At 45.2% G+C, this 24,169-nt stretch overlaps 2 pseudogenes across 2 annotated transcripts; both read left to right on the plus strand.

Annotated features, from left to right (window-relative positions):
* The first annotated feature begins 7,527 nt into the window (after positions 1-7,527).
* Positions 7,528-11,300, plus strand: LOC311019702 (odorant receptor 131-2 pseudogene; annotated as a pseudogene). The gene is made up of 2 exons: positions 7,528-8,442; positions 10,748-11,300. The product of its transcript is annotated as an odorant receptor 131-2 pseudogene (transcript).
* A 1,353-nt stretch (positions 11,301-12,653) lies between these two features.
* On the plus strand, positions 12,654-22,318 carry LOC311019703 (odorant receptor 131-2 pseudogene; annotated as a pseudogene). Its single transcript has 2 exons — positions 12,654-12,765; positions 21,563-22,318. The product of its transcript is annotated as an odorant receptor 131-2 pseudogene (transcript).
* The last annotated feature ends 1,851 nt before the right edge of the window (positions 22,319-24,169 follow it).

A 24,169-nucleotide genomic window follows, 5' to 3' on the forward strand; every position in this document is an offset into this window, starting at 1 on the left:
GCCGTGACGTCGACGCTCTCTCAGCACTGGTACAATTCGCTTTCACTGTGTTCACTTTAGACTCATACTTTTTCACCGAACCCATATATATATATAAACTTTATTACAGGCTCTAGACCCAATAGACAACAACAGATACCTAAACACATACAAACATACTCTTATTCATGAGAGTCTTAAAAGGCACCCATACCAATGTTTCCACAGATATGATTGATATCTGACCGAGCTGCACCTGGGGCTTGTGAGCATCATTATAATACAGTTTTGTGACTCATCAAGTCGAGACATAAACTTAAACATCAGGTTCCTCAAGAGAGCCTGTAAAGTGCTTAGCCCTGAGTCACAAAAGAGCTTACTAGCACTGCTACTCCTGGGCTTTTTCAGTAGTATCCTCAGACAGTCATTGTATGCTACCTGAAGTTTGTGCAGGGTCTCCTTTTTGTAGCTGACCCATAATGGGGCTGCATACATAGGGGTGCAGTAAGAACGAAACAAGTTTACTTTCACATCATCAGAACAGTAGTGGAATTTCCTGACTAACATGTTTGCTTGGACATACAACATTTGTCTCTTCCTGTACATGTCAGCATCATCTTCCATCTTGTCAGTGATGATGTGCCCAAGATATTTCGTACAGTTAGATACACAGAGGGATTGCCCTGACAGGTAAAACATTGGAAAGTGCAACTTCTGATCTTCCTTGGTCCTACATATCAATACAACACTCTTTTTTGCATTGTACTGTACGTCAAAGTACAGTGCTAGGGGGACATAATAGCCAAATCTTCTGCGGACATCAGATGGTTTAACAGAGTGTTCCCTATCAGACAACCTGTCTTACACTTCCCCAACTGCTTTGACAGGTTGTCCATGTATAGGTTGAACAGGGCTGGAGACAGAAGCCCCCCCTGCCGTACCCCATTGCCTACACTGAAGGGTGAGGATAGGCTGTTTCCCCATTTCACCTGCATACCTTGGTTGGCATACCAGTAAACAAGGATTCGTATGATGCATCCAGGCACACCCCTAAGCACGAGTTTAGTAAAAAGCTTATGGTGATTTTTATATAAATCACTGGTCGTGCTCATTAGTACAGTGTGACTTTTCAAACTGTTGCGTGGCACCGGCCGTTTTACACAAGTTTCGCATTCATTCCATTTAATCGTATATTATTTCGAATGTGTCTGCTTCATATTATACACCATTTGAAAGCTGCGAGTCTTGTGAATCGAAAGAAACAAGCCGTTTTAGGCTCACGGAAACGCATCAAAAGCAAACACAGCGTGCACGCAAGGAGCGCAAAAAAAAACAAAAAAAACACCTGAAGGCGCTCAAACACGATTCATATTACATTTCCGTAAGTTCACGTCAGAGACAACTGACCAGTAAGACTCGGTTGCGTGAAAGTTTAACTTCCATACGGGGAAGTCCCAGCCCAAGAAGATAAAATGTATCCAGCACCCGGAAACGAGTTTCGTTCCGACCGAGATCTTGCGGGGGCCCTGCCATTCCGAGCCCAGGTCTCTGCCATACTTTACTGCGGCCTGGACAAATTCTATATTCATGAACTGGTTCTTCGGTTTATCCTTGGGCTTCCAACAAAAGAACCGGACCACTTCTCGTCATCTCTACAATCCAGAGGGAGTGCCCAGACGGATTCCAGGACCCTCCAAATTCCATCAGGATTGTCATCATCAGCAAAAGCAACCTACAACCCCATGGCAAACGCCACAGCGCCCACCGCCATCCAGTTCCAGCCGTCACCGCAGCTAATCTTTGCGGGGGCTCCTGGCACCGGGATGCGCCGCCAGCGCCCCCCCCCCCCCCCCCCCGCCGCCTTCCAACAACAACAGCAGCCCGTTCACCCGGGGCTCCTGGCACCGGGATGCCAGTGCCCCCCCGCCGTTTCTCCAACAACCACAGCAACTCGTTTCAGCCGGGCCTCCTGGCACCAGGATGCCAGCGCCCCCCGCCGTTTTTCCAACCACAGCAACTCGTTTCACCCGGGGCTCCTGGCACCAGGATGCCAGCGCCTCCCCCCGCCGTTTTTTCCAACAACCACAGCAACTCGTTTCACCCGGGGCTCCTGGCACCGGGATGCCAGCACCCCCGCCGTTTTTCCAACAACCACAGCAACTCGCTTCAGTCGGGGCTCCTGGCACCGGGCCGCCAGCGCCCCCCCGCCCCGCCGTTTTTCCAACAACCACAGCAACTCGTTTCAGCCGGGGCTCCTGGCACTGGGACGCCAGCGCCCCCACCCCGCCGCCTTCCAACAACAACAGCAGCCCGTTCACCCGGGGCTCCTGGCACCAGGATGCCAGCGCCCCCCCCGCCGTTTTTTCCAACAACCACAGCAACTCGTTTCAGCTGGGGCTCCTGGCACTGGGACGCCAGCGCCACCCCCCCGCCCCACCGCCTTCCAACAACAACAGCAGCCCGTTCACCCGGGGCTCCTGGCACCGGGATGCCAGCGCCCCCCGCCGTTTCTCCAACAACCACAGCAACTCGTTTCAGCCGGGGCTCCTGGCACCGGGATGCCAGCGCCCCCTGCCGTTTTTCCAACAACCACAGCAACTCGTTTCAGCCGGGGCTCCTGGCACCAGGATGCCAGCGCGTTGTCTTGTTGGAGTGGGTACTGTTTTGGTCTCAGCTATAGAGAACTGGTCAAGTTGTTCATGGATTTTCTCTGGACCCAACTGCCAAGTACAGGCTTTGGTCTTGACCTGAACTCGACTGGACTTGGTCTTGGACTTGACATGGAGTCGATTATATAAGTTTTGTCTGCAGCCCTGTTGAGTAGCATTTGCTGTATCACATGTTGTCTGTTATCTTTATGTAAACCAAATAAATGATAAACTCCTTGCTTGTTGAATCCATCTCATGATTTCTAAGTAAATTACTCTCTGGAAATGTTCTGCCACACTGTGACCAAGCTCTTATGAACAAAGACAAAACAAGCAAAATGTTTCCAGTATATTAGGAAAAAATAAACATAAGGAATAAGAGAAATGCATTAGGCCCACAATTCCACAATTTGTTTGCAGTTTCAACTTATTAAATACAGGCAGGATCATTTTTACGAAATCTGGCTGATGAAAAAGGTGCAAAACCATGTCATATTGATATGTGAGTCTGCTCTCTGGACTGCTGAAGAGATTATAAAAAAAATATATATATATATAACTACAACACATTTGTCCTTCAGCAGAACGTTTTCAGTGAGATACCAGTAAGAAAAATGGAAGGAGACACGGGGTATTAGAATTTACATGAGATTCATCATTTTACCCAGTAATCAGTCAGGACACACTGGGTTTAGGTGTTTTAACACACATCATCATATGCCATCGTTTGTTGCTCTTTACACATGCAGTGAATGCCTTCTCCTATTTTACAGATGCTTCGGCCATACTGGTTTCATGGCTCTAGGAATTGCAGTGTTAGTTTGACGGTGGGTCAATTGGTCCAGCACTTTTGTCCAGACTGAAGAATATTTTGTGGATTACCATTGAATCGTGTTCAGACATACATGGCCCCCAGACAATGTATTCTATGAAGAGGTTGACTTTTGCCTCAGCAATTTGTATTGTATTGTATTCAATCTTGGGCTCATCCTAAGTTAAATATTTTCTCTGGACTGGTTCTTTCTAGTATTTGAGTCAAGTCTCTGTCTCAAGTCCAGGCCTAAGACCGCATTTTTGAGTCTGGTACTCGTCTTGGTCTCCTGTCTTGTTGGACTGGGTACTGTTGTGTCCTCTGTTAGAACTGGTTAGAACTACTCAGTGGGCCAAGAGAAAGGCAGCAGGGAAAAACAGCGTGAAGAGGCAGCCATATTATCACATCACATTTTCAAGCTGAACACATACCTGTGTGAACACTTTTTTTGGTGATTGTTTTGTGGAGTGCCATCAGGAGGTTAACATTTTTTGGCTTGGCATATGGTACAGTCTTACTTACTATCCCCAGAAGATGAATTGTATAGTATTTTATCCTCTGACCTTTAACGTAGCACAATTATGTCAAAATGTCTGGTTGTACAATGATTTGGTTTAAGAATAAATACACGTGTAAATTATGACATTACAATCAGTTCCAGCTGTAGTTTGTGTTCAGAACAAGTAAGACAAGTTTATTAACTAATTAGATGTCATGACTGTTGGTTTTTGTTGTTTTGGTTTCAGGTGTTATTTTGTAGTCTTTCTGTCTTGTGTTATCCCGGATGTGTGTCCACCACCTGATCTGTCCTGCCCATGTCTTCTGGTCTTTGTCTGGAATCCTGTTTCTGAGTTCTGTTCACGGTTTGGATTATCTTGTTCTTTCCCCTTTCATAGTGTTTTTGCCCGTGTGGCCTTCCCTGTGTTCTTTGGATGTTCATGGTTAGTTTTTGTATTGTGATTTTGCCCCTGCAGTCTCCCTGAGTTACATTTACATTTACATTTAGGCCATTTAGGTTTAAAAACCTCATCCTGTCTGGATTTTGTGAGCCTTGAGGGACACCTGTGCCCAGAGAACAGGGTTTGGACATAGAGCCATTCCATGTGACCTGAAAGGTACGATTTGTCAGGTATGATGTGAACCAGGTGAGAGCAGAGTCAGTTATGCCAAGTTCAGCCAAGGCGGAGAGGAGGATTTGGAGTTTTTGGACTTTGTTTTTTTGTAAGCTTATTATTTAAATAAAAATGATTTTAACTGTATTTGGGTCCTTACCTTCAATCATAGTACATTCCTTGACAGAAGGACCAAGCCAACAACATGGACCCAGCAGTTTTTTTTGTGATTCTAAACAAGAACTATACAAGGTTTCCTATAACCTCCTGTGCCTCCAGGCACAGCACAAACAGCGAGGAAGAGAGGGAGTCAGTCCTGACAAAGGCTATGGAGATAATTTCCTCAAAGCCGTGGCTCAGGGGCTCACTTCCTGCCTGGGTTAAGGACTTCATCTCAGCCCCTGATCCCTGGCCATCACCCTCCCCAGCTAAGCAGCTTCCCAGCTCCTGCCCTATCCCTTGCAAGGGGTACTCGCCTGGCCCTGGGAGGGCTAAGGAGCGTCCAGCTGGCTAACCGGCAGTTGGCTCATCGGCCCACCTGCCTCGAGGAGAAGGTGCTGCTCGAGGAAGCGAGCCTCCCTAATGCTGCTCACGGGTGCCCAACCTGTACCGGTTCTGACGGAGGTCGTCTATCACCAGTCCAGTCGGAGGTCCATCCGTCACCAGTCCAGTCGGAGGTCTGTCCGTCACCAGTCCTGGTGTAGGCCCGTCCGTAAACAGTCCAGGCGGAGGCCCGTCTGTCACCAGACAAGTCGGAGGCCAATCCGTCACCAGTCCAGTCGGAGGCCTGTCCATCACCAGTCCAGGCGGGGTTCCGTCTATCACCAGTCCAGTCGGAGGTCCGTCTGTCACCAGTCCAGTCGGAGGTCCGTCCGTCCGTTCGTCACCAGTCCAGGCGGAGGCCCGTCTGTCACCAGTCCAAGAGATCCGTCACTAGTCCAGGCGGAGGCTTGTCCGTCACCAGTCCAGGCGGAGGCCTGTCCATCATCAGTTCAGTCGGAGGCCTGTCCGTCACCAGTCCAGGCAGAGGGCCGTCTGTCACCAGTCCAGGCGAGGGTCCGACCGTCACCAGTCCAGGCGGGGGTCTGACCGTCACCAGTCCAGGCAGGGGTCTGTCCGTCACCAGTCCAGTTGGAGGCCCATCCGTCACCAGTCCAGACGGGGGACCATCCAACGCCTGCTCCACGCAGCCTTCCGGGGGTCCACACGTTGCCCGTTCCTGTCCCGACGAGGGACCGTCCGAAGCCTGCAGCACGTAGTTTTCCGGGGGTCTGCTTGTCATCCGTTCTTGTCCTGACGGGGGGACCGTCCGACGCCTGCACCACGCATCCTGCTGGAGGTCCGCTCGTCGCAAGTTCCTGTCCCGACGGGACTGTCCGACGCCTGCTCCACAGATCCTGTCGGGAGTCCACTCGTCAACTCTTCCTGCATCAGCAGAGCCTCTGGCGTCTCCAGTTCCAGCCTCGGCAACACCGCAGCCACCCCCAGTTGCTGCACTGGCAGAGCCTGATCCGTCTCCAGCCCCTGCACCGGCGGCGGCAGCGCCTCAGCAGTCTGCAGCGCCTCAGCAGTCTGCAGCGCCTCAGCAGTCTGCAGCGCCTCAGCAGTCTGCAGCCCAAGCTTCGCCTGAGTCTCAGCAGCCTGCAGTACCTGCCCGACCTCCGGAGCGGTCCCGCCCGCTGGGTCGCCCTCCTGCCCGGCCTCCCGAGCAGTCCAGTCTGCCTGGTGGCCCTCCTTCCGAGCCTCCCGAGCAGTCCTGTCCACCTGGCTGCCCTCCTCCAGGACCCTCCCGCCCACCCTGCGTATCGTGAGCCCCGCCTTCAGGCCCCCTCTACCCGCCCTCCTCAACTTTGGACTTAAGGGGGGGGGGGGGGGGGGGGGGGGGGGACTGTCATGACGGTGGGTTTTTGTTGTTTTGATTTGTAGTCTTTCTGTCTTGTATTATCCCGGATGTGTGTCCACCACCTGATCTGTCCTGCCTATGTCTTCTGTTCTTTTTTCATTTTTGGATGTTCATGGTTAGTATTTGTATCGTGATTTTGCCCCTGTTTTTGGACCTTTCTTTTTTAGTTTGCTTATTATTTAAATACAACTTTTTTTTAACTGCATTTGGGTCCTTACATTCAATCATAGTACATCCTGTGACATTAGACAAGTTTGTAGCTCACTCTGTCGGTTGGTGGGTCCACAAAAATGTCCTTACTATTTGGCAGCCACAGTTTTCCCCCTTGGAGGTTGAAATTTGGTCCTCAACCTTGACCCCAGTACAGGGCGAAGACAAACGCTCATGCAAATTACATGAAGCTCTAAGAAAGTAAAATATGTTGTATTAATCCTTAAAACATAATACTACTTATTACTAATTTGGGGATATAAATATTGTCTCTTTGCGTTGATCACTGCATCATAGTTTGATTGTTTTGTTAAATAGGGTTTAAAAAGCTTATCATGTCTGGATTTTATGAGAAACTTTAACTGTTCTGTTGCACAGTTGCTGAAAAAAAATTAAAGGAACCTCAAAACTGATAACAATCCAAAACTCTTTTCCAGCAGACAGTGTATCTGGGAAAATGCAGACTGAGGAGCATCAGCTGTGTTGAATGATGACGACACTGAGGTGCAAAGCTCAGCTTGTTGTTGTCCTCCTTGTGTTCTACTCATGACTATATAATATCTCTCAGAAAGCCAAACAGAGCTCAGCAGAAAACATGTGTCTTTGTTACTGTGAGCCATGATGTCTTATCAATGCTAGAACAGTTTGGAGAACTGAATGATCTTTTTCACCTGTTGGGGTTAGGTTGAATGCACCACAGCCGTTAAAAGGTTTCTGGATTGAAAACTACAGGGAAGTGCAGTGTTGCTTTATTCAACTTTTTGTTTCAATTATTTTGTCAGACAAAGTTTAGATAATGATTCATGATTGTGTGATTTTGGCTCTGCTTACTTCTTTCTGTATTTAGTCAAAACATTGAAATACATGGCTGATAATAACTCAGTGGTTGGTGGTGCATTCTTAATGCGAAAGATCAATGAACAGGTGATTTTTGTTCAGGTTTTGATTGCAGTTTTTCTCTGCATCAACCTTTTGTTGATTATAACCTTTTTTATGAAAGAATTCTTCTACACAACCATGCGCTACGTCTTATTTGCTAATATATTACTGTCTGATTGTCTGATCTTGATTCTAACAAATCTCTTGCTCATATTTCTCTATTTTCAGTTGACCATACGAATATGGTTGTGCATAATTATATATGTTGTTTTGTCTTTGTACACTTTTGTCACCCCAGTTACTTTGACAGCAATGACCTTGGAGCGTTATGTGGCCATTTGCATGCCGCTGCGCCACGGAGAACTGTGCTCCAGACGCAACACTATGCACTGTATCCTCATCATTCACAGCCTCAGCTCTGTATCCTGTATTGTGGTTCTCTCCACCGTCTTTGCATCTGTTTCTCTTAACTTTTACACACAATACAGGGTTTGTTCTGTGGAGATTTTCATTTTTCATATATGGCAAAATGATCTTTTGTCAGCTGTCAATATGTTTTACTTCTTGATGATGTTTATTGCTATTGTTTTCTCCTATGTTAAAATAATGAAAGTGGCCTTAGCTGCATCGGGAGAGAATAAAAAGTCAACATGGAAAGGTCTCAGGACAGTAATTCTTCATGGTTTCCAGCTACTGCTCTGTCTCATCCAGCTGTGGTGTCCCTTCATAGAAGCTGCTGTACTTCAGATTAATTTAATGTTATATGTTAATGTCAGGTACTTTAATTACATAACTTTTTATCTTGCTCCAAGATGTTTGAGTCCTCTCGTTTATGGCCTCAGGGATGAAAAGTTTTTACATGCACTGAAATACTCTCTGCGGCTTTTATAAGAACAAAGCGTTAAATTTTTTCAAATAACAACTTAAAACTAAGACAGCCTTTGGTTTAGACTCAAACTCTACTGAATCTGGTCTTGGACTCAAGTTATGTTAAGTTAAGTTAAGTTAAGCATTTTCTCTGAACTGCATCTTTTTAGTATTTGAGTCCAGTCTCAGTCTCTGGTCAAGTCTTGAGACCACATCTTTTGGGTCTTGCACTCATCTTTGTCTCATTGGACTGGGTACTGTTTTGTTCTCAGCTATAGAAAACTGGTGAATTTATTCCTGGCTGCACAGTGGGCTGAGAGAGAAACAGCGGGGAAAAACAGCTTGGAGAAACCAGCCATATTTTCACATCACATTTTCACGCAGAACAAATACCTGAATGAATATATTAACAATTGACTGATATTGGGCTGACTGCAGAACTCTAACTCAGTTCTTAAATTGTTGTTAATACAACATCTTTTAACTCTGCAACATTTACTATTCATACCTTCTTCAAAAATGTACTGTATATTTTATGGATTTTGCTTGCATTAATGAAAATGAGCTGCTGTTATTCTAGCTGGGTGCACACAAAGGATTAGCACTGTAAAAACACTATTGTCTATTATTTTCCTGAGCAGGACTCGATTTTCTCTGGACCGAACTGCCAAGTACAGCCTTTGGTCTTGACCTGAACTCGACTGGACTTGGTCTTGGACTTGACTTGGACTCAATCAAATTAGATTTGACTGCAGCCCTGTTGAGTAGCATTTGCTGTATCACATGTTGTCTGTTATCTTTACGTATACCTAATAAATGATAAACTCCTTGCTTGTTGAATCCATCTAATTATTTCTTAGTAAATGACTCTCTGGAAATGTTCTGTCACATTGTGACCAAGCTTTTATGAATGGCATTTGGTACAGTCTTACTTACTATCCCCAGAAGATGAATTGTATAGCATTTTATCCTCTGACCTTTCACGTAGCACCATCATTATGTCAAAATCTCTGGTTGTACAATGATCTGGTTTAAGAATAATAACACGTGTAAATTATGACATTACAATAAGTTTCAGGTGTAGTTTGTATTCAGAACAAGTAAGACAAGTTTATTAACTTATTAGACAAGTTTGTAGCTCACTCTGTCGGTTGGTCGGTCCACAAAAATGTCCCTACTCTTCAGCAGACACAGTTTTCACTCTTGGAGGTTGAAATTTGGTCCTCAACCTTGACCCCAGTACAGGGCGAAGACAAAAGCTCATGCAAATTACACGAAGCTCTAAGAAAGTAAAATATGTTCTAAGTATTTAATCCTTAAAACATAATAGTTCTTATTACTTATTTGGGGATATAAATATGTACTATATGTGCTGACCACTGCATCATAGTTTGATTGGTTGTAAAACAGGGTTTAAAAACCTTATCCTGTCTTGATTTTATGAGAAAAAAAGTATTTTTAACTGCTGTTTTGTTGCACAGTTGCTGAAATTGAATTAAAGCAACCCCAAAACTGTTGCTATCCAAAACTCTTTTCCAGTAGTCAGTGTATCTGGGCAAATGCAGAGTAAGGAGCATCAGCTGTGTTGAGTGATGACGACACTGAGGTGCAAAGCTCAGCTTGTGTTTGTCCTCCCTGTTTTCTACTCATGACTATATAATTCCTCTCAGAAGGCCAAACAGAGCTCAGCAGAAAACATTTGTCTTTGTAACTGTGAACCATGATGTCTTACCAGTGCTAGTACAGTTTGGGGAACTGAATGATCTTTTTCACCTGTTGGGGTTAGGTTGAATACACCACAGCTGTTTATCGTGGTAAAGAGGGTGCAAGGAGAGAATAAAAGGTCAACATGGAAAGGTCTCAGAACAGTAATTCTTCATGGTTTCCAGCTGCTGCTCTGTCTCATCCAGCTGTGGTGTCCCTTCATAGAAGCTGCTGTACTTCAGATTAATTTCATGTTATACGTTAATGTCAGGTACTTTAATTACATCGTTTTTTATCTTGCTCCAAGATGTCTGAGTCCTCTCGTTTATGGCCTCAGGGATTTGTGTGAACCGTTTTTCCTCAGTATTGAGGAGGTCGGTTTTATTTGAAGCCTAATTGGCGGCATTTCAGGAGCAGGTCCACACCTCAACAGCGCCAATTTCCGCATCTCTATAAATAGCCACCTGACCCTCTCCTCTGCTTCGTTCTCGTATTCTGTGCTTGCTCTCGTATCCTGCGCTCGCTCCCGTGTTCGTTCACTCTCGTGTTCGGCCAGAGACGAGAGCACGCGACTTCGCCTTGAGCACAACCAAACTTTCGCATGAACAAACACCAGCTTTGGCTCACCTTGCAGCTTAACTTACCTCATCACGGATTTCGTCTCTCCGTCCCCGTCCGCCGACGATCCTTTCCATCGAGATCAGGACCATAATCCACCAGAAGCCAACGCCACCTCCGTTCCCCAGACCCCGACTTCAGTGGCGCAAACGACGTCCAGGACGCAAGCGACTTCGAAGAAAACCAACTCCGTCTCATCCACGGTCAGTGTTCAGCCTAGTTCATCCCTTCTCAACAGTCAAGACTACCATAGCTCGCCCGACGAATCCTCCGTGTCTCCCAGCCCACCTCCTTCAGCAGCTACGAGGAAACTCACGGACAGAACGTCGCCGGAGTTCGCCGACCCCGTCGCCTCCGAACATCACTCCAGCCTCCCGCCATCGTCCCGACAACACCGGCTGAACAACTCGCCGTTGCAGCGTCACCATGCTCCAGTGAGATCCCCCGACCAGTCTCTATCTTCAAAGAATCTCCACATCTCGGACAATAAAGCAAATCCACACTCGTGGCCGCTCGTTCCGTCAACACCAGGTCGCTTCCGGGTGACGTCATCACGCACACCCGTATAGGCCGTGACGTCGACGCTCTCTCAGCACTGGTACAATTCGCTTTCACTGTGTTCACTTTAGACTCATACTTTTTCACCGAACCCATATATATATATAAACTTTATTATAGGCTCTAGACCCAATAGACAACAACAGATACATAAACACATACAAACATACTCTTATTCATGAGAGTCTTAAAAGGCACCCGTACCAATGTTTCCACAGATATGATTGATATCTGACCGAGGTACACCTGGGGCTTGTGAGCATCATTATAATACAGTTTTGTGACTCATCAAGTCGAGACATAAACTTAAACATCAGGTTCCTCAAGAGAGCCGGTAAAGTGCTTAGCCCTGAGTCACAAAAGAGCTTACTAGCACTGCTACTCCTGGGCTTTTTCAGTAGTATCCTCAGACAGTCATTGTATGCTACCTGAAGTTTGCGCAGGGTCTCCTTTTTGTAGCTGACCCATAATGGGGCTGCATACATAGGGGTGCAGTAAGAACGAAACAAGTTTACTTCACATCATCAGAACAGTAGTGGAATTTCCTGACTAACATGTTTGCTTGGACATACAACATTTGTCTCTGCCTGTACATGTCAGCATCATCTTCCATCTTGTCAGTGATGATGTGCCCAAGATATTTCGTACAGTTAGATACACAGAGGGATTACCCTGACAGGTAAAATTATTATTACGAATTTGGGGATATAAATATTGTCTATATGCGTTGATCACTGCATCATAGTTTGATTGTTTGTAAAAAAGGGTTTAAAAAGCTTATCTTGTCTGGATTTTAGGAGAAAAAAAAACTCTTTTCATGTGCTGTTTTGTTGTACAGTTGCTGAAAACAAATAAAAAGGAGCCCCAAAACTAATAACTATCCAAAACTCTTTTCCAGCAGTCAGTGTATCTGGGCAAATGCAGAATGAGGAGCATCAGCTGTGTTGTGTGATGACGACACTGAGGTGCAAAGCTCAGCTTGTTGTTGTCCTCCTTGTGTTCTACTCATGACTATATAATTCCTCTCAGAAGACCAAACAGAGCTCAGCAGAAAACATGTGTCTTTGTAACTGTGAGCCATGATGTCTTATCAGTGCTAGTACAGTTTGGGGAACTGAAGGAGCTTTTTCACCTGTTGGGGTTAGGTTGAATACACCACAGCCGTTAAAAGGTTTCTGGATTTAAGACTACAGGGAAGTGCAGTGTTGCTTTATTTAACTTTTTGTTTCAATTATTTTGACAGACACAGTTTAGATAATGATGTATGATTATGTGATTTTGGCTCTGCTTACATCTTTCTGTATTTAGTCAAAACGTTGAAATACATGGCTGATAATAACTCAGTGGTTGGTGGTGCATTCTTAATGCGAAAGGTCGATGAACAGGTGATTATAGTTCAGGTTTTTATTGCAGTTTTTCTCTGCATCAACCTTTTGTTGATTACAACCTTTTTTATGAAGGAATTCTTCTACACAACCATGCGCTACATCTTATTTGCTAATATATTACTGTCTGATTGTCTGGTCTTGATTCTAACAGATCTCTTGCTCATATTTCTCTATTTTAAGTTGACCATACCAATATGGTTGTGCATAATTATATATATTGTTTTGTCTTTGTACACTTTTGCCACCCCAGTTACTTTGACAGCAATGACCCTGGAGCGTTATGTGGCCATTTGCATGCCGCTGCGCCACGGAGAACTGTGCTCCAGACGCAACACTATGCACTGTATCCTCATCATTCACGGCCTCAGCTCAGTATCCTGTATTGTGGTTCTCTCCACCGTCTTTGCATCTGTTTCTCTTAACTTTTACACACAAAACAGGGTTTGTTCTGTGGCGATTTTCATTTTTCATATATGGCAAAATTATCTTTTGTCAGCTGTCAATATGTTTTACTTCTTGATGATGTTTATTGCTATTGTTTTCTCCTATGTTAAAATAATGAAAGTGGCCTTAGCTGCATCGGGAGAGAATAAAAAGTCAACATGGAAAGGTCTCAGGACAGTAATTCTTCATGGTTTCCAGCTACTGCTCTGTCTCATCCAGCTGTGGTGTCCCTTCATAGAAGCTGCTGTACTTCAGATTAATTTCATGTTATATGTTTATGTCAGGTACTTTAATTACATAACTTTTTATCTTGCTCCAAGATGTTTGAGTCCTCTCGTTTATGGCCTCAGGGATGAAAAGTTTTTACATGCACTGAAATACTCTCTGCGGCTTTTATAAGAACAAAGCGTTCGATTTTTTCAAATAACAACTTAAAACTAAGACAGCCTTTGGTTTAGACTCAAACTCTACTGAACCTGGTCTTGGACTCAAGTTATGTTAAGTTAAGTTAAGTTAAGTTAAGCATTTTCTCTGAACTGCATCTTTTTAGTATTTGAGTCCAGTCTCAGTCTCTGGTCAAGTCTTGAGACCACATCTTTTGGGCCTTGCACTCATCTTTGTCTCATTGGACTGGGTACTGTTTTGTTCTCAGCTATAGAAAACTGGTGAATTTATTCCTGGCTGCACAGTGGGCTGAGAGAGAAACAGCGGGAAAAAACAGCTTGGAGAAACCAGCCATATTTTCACATCACATTTTCACGCAGAACAAATACCTGAATGAATATATTAGCAATTGACTGATATTGGGCTGACTGCAGAACTCTAACTCAGTTCTTAAATTGTTGTTAATACAACATCTTTTAACTCTGCAACATTTACTATACTGTATATTTTATGGATTTTGCTTGCATTAATGAAAATGAGCTGCTGTTATTCTAGCTGGGTGCACACAAAGGATTAGCACTGTAAAATTGTCTATTATGTTCCTGAGCAGGACTCGATTTTCTCTGGACCGAACTGCCAAGTACAGCCTTTGGTCTTGACCTGAACTCGACTGGACTTGGTCTTGGACTTGACTTGGACTCAATCAAATTAGATTTGACTGCAGCCCTGTTGAGTAGCATTTGCTGTATCACATGTTGTCTGTTATCTTTACGTATACCTAATAAATGATAAACTCCTTGCTTGTTCAATCCATCTAATTATTTCTTAGTAAATGACTCTCTGGAAATGTTCTGTCACATTGTGACCAAGCTTTTATGAATGGCATTTGGTACAGTCTTACTTACTATCCCCAGAAGATGAATTGTATAGCATTTTATCCTCTGACCTTTCACGTAGCACCATCATTATGTCAAAATCTCTGGTTGTACAATGATCTGGTTTAAGAATAATAACACGTGTAAATTATGACATTACAATAAGTTTCAGGTGTAGTTTGTATTCAGAACAAGTAAGACAAGTTTATTAACTGATTAGACAAGTTTGTAGCTCACTCTGTCGGTTGGTCGGTCCACAAAAATGTCCCTACTCTTCAGCAGACACAGTTTTCACTCTTGGAGGTTGAAATTTGGTCCTCAACCTTGACCCCAGTACAGGGCGAAGACAAAAGCTCATGCAAATTACACGAAGCTCTAAGAAAGTAAAATATGTTCTAAGTATTTAATCCTTAAAACATAATAGTTCTTATTACTTATTTGGGGATATAAATATGTACTATATGTGCTGACCACTGCATCATAGTTTGATTGGTTGTAAAACAGGGTTTAAAAACCTTATCCTATCTTGATTTTATGAGAAAAAAAGTATTTTTAACTGCTGTTTTGTTGCACAGTTGCTGAAATTGAATTAAAGCAACCCCAAAACTGTTGCTATCCAAAACTCTTTTCCAGTAGTCAGTGTATCTGGGCAAATGCAGAGTAAGGAGCATCAGCTGTGTTGAGTGATGACGACACTGAGGTGCAAAGCTCAGCTTGTTGTTGTCCTCCTTGTGTTCTACTCATGACTATTGTTATGGCCCTCGGCCATGTTGTGTTGCTGCTGTGTCTCTCTGTCTCATCTCCCCTCCATAGGTTCTCTGCCTGTGTCCCTCCTACCTCGTCAGAGGGATCAACTCCACCTGTGGCTGTGTCTATAAAGAGGAGGTCTTTCCAAGATGGTGGTCTCTTCCTCCCTCTTGGATGGCTGGTGCCACCCAGGCACCTCAGCGTTGTTTTGGTTGATTGTGTTCTGTTAGCCTTTTGTTACCTTATGATTGCACACACACATCCAGCACCTCTCACCACGCTACAGATTACTGACTTACACTTAAAACTTGTGTTCCGTTAATAAATTTATGGTTAATTGACCTGGTCGTTGTGTGGTCCTCCCTCCTTGGTTATGCTCTTGAGCGAGCTGGGCATAACAAGTGGGGGCTCGTCCAATTGTGAACTTGGGAGTGTCAGAGTATGGCACTTGTGTGGCAGTGAAGTTGGGAGGATCACAGTGGCTTGGTTTTGTGAGTGTAGTGTTAACCGGGGGGTAAAGGCTGTGGTGTTTTTTTTCTGGTGACCTGCATTCAAGGAGAATGGTGGCTAAGTTACACTCTGTGTGGCTGCGGGGAGGGGGTGACTGGAGCAGTTGTGTCCCTCAGTAGGCTGTAGTGGCAGTTCTCTCACAAGGAGGGGTTGCTTTGTTTGTTTTTTTGCAGGGCTGTTTTTTGTTTTTGTGTGTCGTCTGGGCGGTTAGCAGCAGTGGTCTCGGGAGCACCCCGAAGTATTGGCTGGGACAAGTTGTCTCCCCAATACAGACGGTTTAAAGGTGCATAAATACCCGCCGCCAGTACGCACATGAAGACTAGGGCGCAGTTAGTCAGCTTCAGTTAGGCAGTTAGGAGGGTGCGCTCCTTGGTCATTCTGTCTCTCTGTGGCTGTTATTGAGTGGCTAGCTGTGTTCTCTGTTGAATGAGGTGCATGGAGTTTGGACTGGTTGTTGTTGTTGTGGTTTAGGTTGGCAGTTAACATGGAGACTTCACACAGTAATCCACTGATTTCTGAGTTCCTCCAGCGACCATCTCGTAGCACTTTAGCTCAGTTTGACAAATCGGATCTGGTTGATTTGGCCGTACATTTGGGTTGGTCTGACGCAAAAGGGGTGCCAAAAAAGGCTAAGCTACGGGTCATTGTTGAGGGGCTCGCTGTGTCTGCTGCTCTGTTGGAGGTGGCTCAGGCGCCAGGTGTTGGGGAGGGGGGTTGGACATTTGAGCAGTGCCTGCAGCTGGAGAGAGAAAAGGCGAAGCTGGAGAGGGAGAGGTTCCAGTTTGAGTTGGAGCAGGAGAAGCTGAGGGCTGAAGCAGCATTGGAAAAGGAAAGGGTTAAAGTGGAACGGCTGAGGTTGAAGTTGAGGGATGGGAGTGATAGGCCTACAGGACCGCATCAGGGCTTTGATGTTGCTGAAGGGTTGCGGTTGTTGCCAAAATTTGATGAGAAGGACCCCGACACATTTTTTGCATTGTTCGAGCGCGTGGCAGGCGTTAGGGGGTGGTCAGATGCCCACCAGACTTTGATGCTGCAGTGTGTCTTCACGGGCAAGGCCCAGAGAGCTTTCTCTGCCCTGAGCTCTGTTGACAGTGCCAGTTATGCTAAGGTTAAAGCGGCAGTCTTTAAAGCATATGAACTCGTGCCGGAAGCTTATAGGCAGAGGTTTCGCAACTGGAAGAGAAGAGACCAGCAGACCCATGTTGAGTTTGTTCAGGATATTTCAACTCATTTCAGTCGGTGGTGCTCGGCGTCCAGTGTAGAGTCGTTTGATGATTTATGTGACTTGGTTGTGTTAGAACAGTTCAAGATGTCGTTGCCTGCCCAGCTGGCCACTTATGTAACTGAAAAGAAAGTTAAAACAGCAGCCGCAGCGGCAGTGTTGGCTGATGAATATGTTTTAACACATGGCAGTGGCTCAAATGGTGGCCAGGGCTATAGAGAGGGACAACGGAGGGAGAGTTTTAGGCCTAGGCCTGACAGGCCTGTGATGGTTCATGAGGTTTCTCAGGCTGCTGTCAGACATGTTCCAGGAACAGATGGGAAGTTCGATCCCAGCAGGACGTGTCATGTCTGTAGGAACAGGGGACACTGGAAAGGGGAGTGTCCACTTAGTAAAACAGGTCAGAAATCAGCAGTTGCCAGTGTGTATGTGAAACCAGCTGGCCTGGTGACCTCTGTGCGTCATGCTGAGGAGTCTGTTCGTCCACCAGGGACTGTTGTCTAAACATGTGGGTGAGTTGTATGCACCTTTCATTTCCGATGGTCTTGTGTCTTTAGGTGGACAGGGGAAGGTACCTGTTAAGATTCTGCGGGACTCCGGAGCTAGTCAGAGTCTCATTTTGAGTAGTGTTCTGCCATTTTCAGCCCGTACAGCTACTGGTGGGAACGCCCCTGTACTGGGTGTTGGAATGGTTACACTCTTGGTGCCTGTGCATCAGTTCCACCTTGACTCTGAGTTGGTGTGTGGTGAAGTCGACATGGCCGTCCGTCCCCAGCTGCCAATTCAGGGGGTTGATGTCATCTTGGGCAATGATTTGGCAGGGTCAAAGGTCTGGAAGGATGGTCCACCCTGTGTGTATGTGAGTTCAGTCTTGCAGGTGCCTAAAGAGCCTGAAGGAGGTGCTGAAGGGGGCCCTACAGTGTTGTCCTCTTGTGTTGTGACCCGGGCTAGGAGTAAGGCTCTGGCAGAACAGCTGGAGCTTTCTGAACAGGCCCAGTCTTCTCAGGCAGGTCTTTCTGAGAGACAGGAGTTGTGCAAGTTTTTTTCCATGCCTTTGCCTGTGTTTTCTAGGGAGGAGTGTGTCAAGGAACAGGCTGTGGATCCTACGCTGGGTCCTGCGTTTGCGATGGTTGGTCCAGAGAGTGAAGTCAAGGGGGCCTCTGGTGGTTATTTTCTCAGTGATGGCTTACTGTTGAGGAAGTGGGCTCGCGTGGTAAGTGGGGTGCAGGTGGATAGTGTGGTTCAGGTTGTGGTTCCTTCCCGGTTCAGAGAGGTGGTGTTGAGCACTTCACATGATGGTGTGGCAGGCCATCTTGGTGTGAAGAAAACCTATGATAAAGTGCTCCGCCATTTTTTCTGGCCTCGGTTGAAAAGGGATGTTGCTGAATATTGTAAAACCTGTAAGACATGTCAGTTAACAGGAAAGCCCAACCAGAAGCTGAAGCCAGCTCCCCTGTACCCAATTCCTGTGGTGGAAAAACCTTTCGAATATCTGTTGCTTGACTGCGTGGGCCCGCTTCCAAAAAGTAAGGTGGGTAACCAGTACCTGTTGACAATAATGTGTAAGAGTACACATTATCCTGCTGCTTTTCCACTACGTTCTATAAAGACTAAGCCAGTTCTGAAAGCTCTGACTGCTTTTATTTCAACTTTTGGTGTTCCTAAGGTAGTGCAGACAGACCAGGGCAGTAATTTTATGTCCCGGACTTTTTCCCAGGTGTTAAAACAGCTGAGGGTTGAACATCATGTGTCTAGTGCCTATCATCCAGAGTCTCAGGGTGTTTTGGAACGTTTCCATCAAACGTTGAAATCTATGTTACGTTCCTACTGTACTGAGCTCTCGCAGGATTGGGAAGAAGGCCTGCCATGGTTGTTGTTGGCAATTAGGGAGGTGTCACAGACTAGTACTGGTTTCAGTCCAAATGAACTTGTGTTCGGACACTCTGTCCGGGGCCCATTAGCGGTTCTGGGGGTTGATTTGAAACTTAATGAGCCACCTGAAAATGTTTTGGATTATGTGAATGATTTTCGTCGTCGATTGCACATTGCTTGTGCTACTGCTCATAAGAATCTTGGTGGAGCTCAAAAGAAAATGAAAGAAGATTTTGACCAAAAGGCTGAGGGCCGGCTGTTTGAGCCAGGGGACCAGGTTCTGGCTTTGTTACCTGTGGTTGGTTCACCGTTTCAGGCCAGATTTAGTGGGCCCTACACCGTGAAGAGCAGGATGTCTGACAGGGACTATTTGATTGTCACACCTGACAGGAGGAAGACAGTGCAATGGTGTCATGTGAACTTGTTGAAATCTTTTTTGACCTCCTCTGCTGTTAAGGGCGGTGACACGCTTCCTGTGGGTGATGGCGTTAAGTCTGTGGCTGCAGTTGGTGCTGGGCCTTCAGATGATTTTGACATTCCCTCTGAGCCCATTCTGACTGGGAAACTTAAGAACTCTGAGTATTTGAACTGTCTTCCCAGTCAAGTTAGTTATCTGTCAGATACCCAGCAGGACGATCTGGTGAAATTGCTTCTGTCTCATGTGTCTCTTTTTTCAGATGTACCATCACGCACGAACATGATCGAGCACGATATAGAGGTGGGAGATGCTCCGCCTGTGAGGCAGCGTGCTTACAGGCTCCCGGTGGAAAAGCGTGGGCGTATGGAGAAGGAGGTTGAGTATTTGCTGCAAAACGGGTTAGCAGAGCCATCATGCTCAGGCTGGTCCTCTCCATGTCTGTTGGTAGATAAGGCGGATGGGTCAGACAGGTTTTGCACAGATTTCAGACGGGTCAATGCAGTCACCAAACCTGACTGTTATCCCCTCCCTCGCATTGAGGACTGCATTGATCAAGTGGGTGGGGCAGAATTTGTGACTAAACTGGACCTTTTGAAAGGTTATTGGCAGGTGCCATTGTCAGCCAGGGCCAAGGAAATTTCATCATTTATTACCCCTTGGGGCTTGTTTTCTTATTCTGTGATGCCATTTGGTCTTCGAAATGCCCCTGCGACCTTTCAGCGTCTCATGAACAGGGTGTTAGCAGGGTTGGCAGGGTGTTCAGCTTATTTGGATGACGTTGTTGTTTTCAGTGAGACGTGGGAATCCCATGTTCAGCGTTTGGGTGCAGTGCTTGACCGGTTAGCCCAGGCTAATTTGACGGTTAATTTAGCAAAATGCGAGTTCGCTAAGGCGACAGTAACCTATCTGGGTAAGGTGGTTGGTCAGGGTGAGGTTCGGCCAGTGCAGGCTAAGGTGGAGGCCATCCTCAATTATCCAGTGCCAGCGTCCAAGAAGGACCTGATGCGGTTCCTTGGGTTGGTGGGGTTTTACCGCAGTTTTTGTCCCAACTTTTCTACTGTGGTGGCTCCGTTGACCAGCCTACTTAAGAAAAACACACCTTTCGACTGGTCCTCCAACTGTCATGCTGCATTTGAGTGTGTAAAAAGTTTGATATGCTCTGCTCCTGTCCTGTCTGCTCCAGTCTTCCACAAACCGTTCAAAATCCAGGTGGATGCGAGCAACGTTGGTGCTGGGGCCGTGCTCCTGCAAGAAGGGGAGGGGGGAGTTGACCACCCTGTGTGCTATTTTTCACGTAAGTTTAATCGTCATCAGCTGAATTATTCAGTCATTGAAAAAGCCTTGATTTGGTCCTTGAAATTTTTTGAAGTGTATGTTGGGCCGTCTTTGCCTGTAACTGTTTACACGGACCATAATCCCTTGACGTTTTTGAACAGCATGTATAATGCCAATAGTAGGCTCATGAGGTGGCTGCTGTTTTTGCAGCCTTATACATTGAATGTATGTCACATCAAGGGTAAAGATAATGTTCTGGCTGACGCGCTTTCCCGTGCGCCCTGTTGATTCTACACAAGACCTTATTAGTGGGGTCTTGTGTTTTATGGGGGGGGGTGTTATGGCCCTCGGCCATGTTGTGTTGCTGCTGTGTCTCTCTGTCTCATCTCCCCTCCATAGGTTCTCTGCCTGTGTCCCTCCTACCTCGTCAGAGGGATCAACTCCACCTGTGGCTGTGTCTATAAAGAGGAGGTCTTTCCAAGATGGTGGTCTCTTCCTCCCTCTTGGATGGCTGGTGCCACCCAGGCACCTCAGCGTTGTTTTGGTTGATTGTGTTCTGTTAGCCTTTTGTTACCTTATGATTGCACACACACATCCAGCACCTCTCACCACGCTACAGATTACTGACTTACACTTAAAACTTGTGTTCCGTTAATAAATTTATGGTTAATTGACCTGGTCGTTGTGTGGTCCTCCCTCCTTGGTTATGCTCTTGAGCGAGCTGGGCATAACACTATATAATTCCTCTCAGAAGGCCAAACAGAGCTCAGCAGAAAACATTTGTCTTTATAACTGTGAGCCATGATGTCTTATCAATATGAGTACCATTTGGAGAACTTAATGATGTTTTTTACCTGCTGAGATTAGGTTGAATACACCACAGCTGTTAAAAGGTTTCTGAATTTAAGACTGTAGCTTTATTCAACTTCATATTAACTTTTTGGCTCTGCTTACATCTTTCTGTATTTAGGCAAAACATTGAAATACATGGCTGATAATAACTCAGTGGTTGGTGGTGCATTCTTAATGCGAACGGTCAATGGACGGATGATTTTAGTTCAGGTTATCATAGCAGTATTCCTCTGTATCAACCTTTTGTTGCTTACAACCTTTTTTATGAAGGAAGTCTTCTACACAGCCATGCGCTACGTCTTATTTGCTAATATATTACTGTCTGATTGTCTGATCTTGATTCTAACAAATGTTTTGCTCATCTTAAACGATTATCAGTTGACCATTCAAATATGGTTGTGCATTATGATATATGTTGTTTTGTCTTTGTACACGTTTGCCACCCCAGTGACTTTGACAGCAATGACCCTGGAGCGTTATGTGGCCATTTGCATGCCGCTGCGCCACGGAGAACTGTGCTCCAGACGCAACACTATGCACTGTATCCTCATCATTCACGGCCTCAGCTCTGTATCCTGTATTGTGTTTCTCTCCACCGTCTTTGCATCAGTCTCTCTTAGCTTTTACACACAAAACAGGGTTTGTTCTGTGGAGATTTTCATTGTTCATAGATGGCAGGGTGATCTTTTGTCAGCTGTCAGTCAGTTTTACTTCTTGATGATGTTTATTGCTATTGTTTTCTCCTATGTTAAAATAATGAAAGTGGCCTTAGCTGCATCAGGAGAGAATAAAAAGTCAACATGGAAAGGTCTCAGAACAGTAATTCTTCATGGTTTCCAGCTGCTGCTCTGTCTCATCCAGCTGTGGTGTCCCTTCATAGAAGCTGTTGTACTTCAGATTAATTTCATGTTATACATTAATGTCAGGTACTTTAATTACATAACTTTTTATCTTGCTCCAAGATGTCTGAGTCCTCTCATTTATGGCCTCAGGGATGAAGTGTTTTTACATGCATTGAAATACTCTCTGCGACTTTTATGAGAACAAAGTTTAAGATTGATTCCAATTGACAACTTTTGAAAAAAACAATTGTGAAAATAAATAAATAAATAAGCTTCTCTTTCCATATTTCTTGAATGATTTGACCTTCAAATTGTCAGGTAAAAGATAATTTATTGGGATTAACAGCAGCTGACCGTCTGGACTCGACTGGACTTGGTCTCGACTTGAACTCAATCATATAAGTTTTGACTGCAGCCCTGTACAGCCTTTGGTCTTGACCTGAACTCGACTGGACTTGGTCTTGGACTTGACTTGGACTCAATCAAATTAGATTTGACTGCAGCGCTGTTGAGTAGCCTTTGCTGTATCAAATGTTGTCTATTATTTTTACGTATACCAAATAAATGTTAAACTCCTTGCTTATTGAATCCATCTCATTATTTCTTAGTAAATTACTCTCTGGAAATGTTCTGCCACACTGTGACCAAGCTCTTACAAACAAAGACAAAATAATTAAACTCAACATGTGAAGGAAAATGTTTCCACTATATTAGGAAAAAATAAACAAAGAATAAGAGAAATGCATTAGGCCCACAATTCCACAATTTGTTTGCAGTTTCAACTTATTAAATACAGGCAGGATAATTTTGACTAAATCTGGCTGATGAACAGCAAAAGGTGCAAAACCATGTCATATTGATATTAGTGACTCTGCTCGCTGGACTGCTGAACAGATGCTCTGAACCAACAATGTCAACCAGCTTGTGGTGCTGTGGCAAAAGTCAACCTCTTCATAGAATACATTGTCAGGGGGCCATGTATGTATGAACACGACTCAATGGTAATCCAGAAAATATTCTTGGAGGTGTTTCAGTCTGGACAAAAGGGCTGGACTAATTGACCCACCGTCAAACTAACACTTAAATTCCTAAAGCCATGAACCCAGCATGGCTGAAGCATGTGTAAAATAGGAGAAGGCATTCACTGCATGTGTAAAGAGTAACAAACAGCGGCATATGATGATGTGTGTTAAAACACCCAAACCCAGTGTGTCCTGACTGGTTACTGGTTAAAATAATGAATCTCATTTAAATCGTCATACCCCGTATCTACTTCCATGTTCCTTACTGGTATCTCACTGAAAACTTTCTGCTGAAGGCCAAATGTTTTGTGGTTATGTTTTTTTTTATTTGTATTTAAGTAAAATATCAGGACAACATGTCAACTTGTGCGTGAATCTGGTTCAACAAAAAAGCATATTTCCAACAGAGTCTCATGTATTCAATCTTGGGCTCATCCTAAGTTAAACATTTTCTCTGGACTGGTTCTTTCTAGTATTTGAGTCGAGTGTCTGTCTCAAGTCCAGGCTCAGGACCATATTTTTGAGTCTGGTACTCATCTTGGTCTCCTGTCTTATTGGACCGGGTACTGTTGTGTTGTCTGTTATTGGTTCTCTTTCATCCTTACTGACCGCCAGAGGCAGTGCTTAACACTGGATATCTTCTGTCTCGCGCCCGTCGAATATTAATATCCACAACGTCACCTGTGACCTCGGATGACCCCCGGCTCAGGTTCCGGTGTCATCCACGAGATCATTTCCTTTTCATCTTCTCGCTTTGCAGGTTCCTCTTGTTACTGCGGTATCATTAGGTTTAGCTAAACCCCTATATTATAAACTATTCGCCTCGTCGCTTGTAGCCTCGTGATCTCTAGATCGGAGTTGCATATTTTTCGTCCTCCACAGGCTGCGACAAGCTGTCCTTTGAGGAGGATCGGTGAGTACAGGTCGTTCGGCCTTGGCCGGGACGGACGGATGCTCCGATCATCGCTCATAACTACCTTCATCAGCCGGCAAGGTCGATTGGTTTATTGTATTATGCTAGCAGGAGCT

The sequence above is a fragment of the Eutrigla gurnardus genome (genome assembly GCF_963514095.1).
Source record: "Eutrigla gurnardus genome assembly, chromosome: 10".
Classification (NCBI taxonomy): domain Eukaryota; kingdom Metazoa; phylum Chordata; class Actinopteri; order Perciformes; family Triglidae; genus Eutrigla; species Eutrigla gurnardus.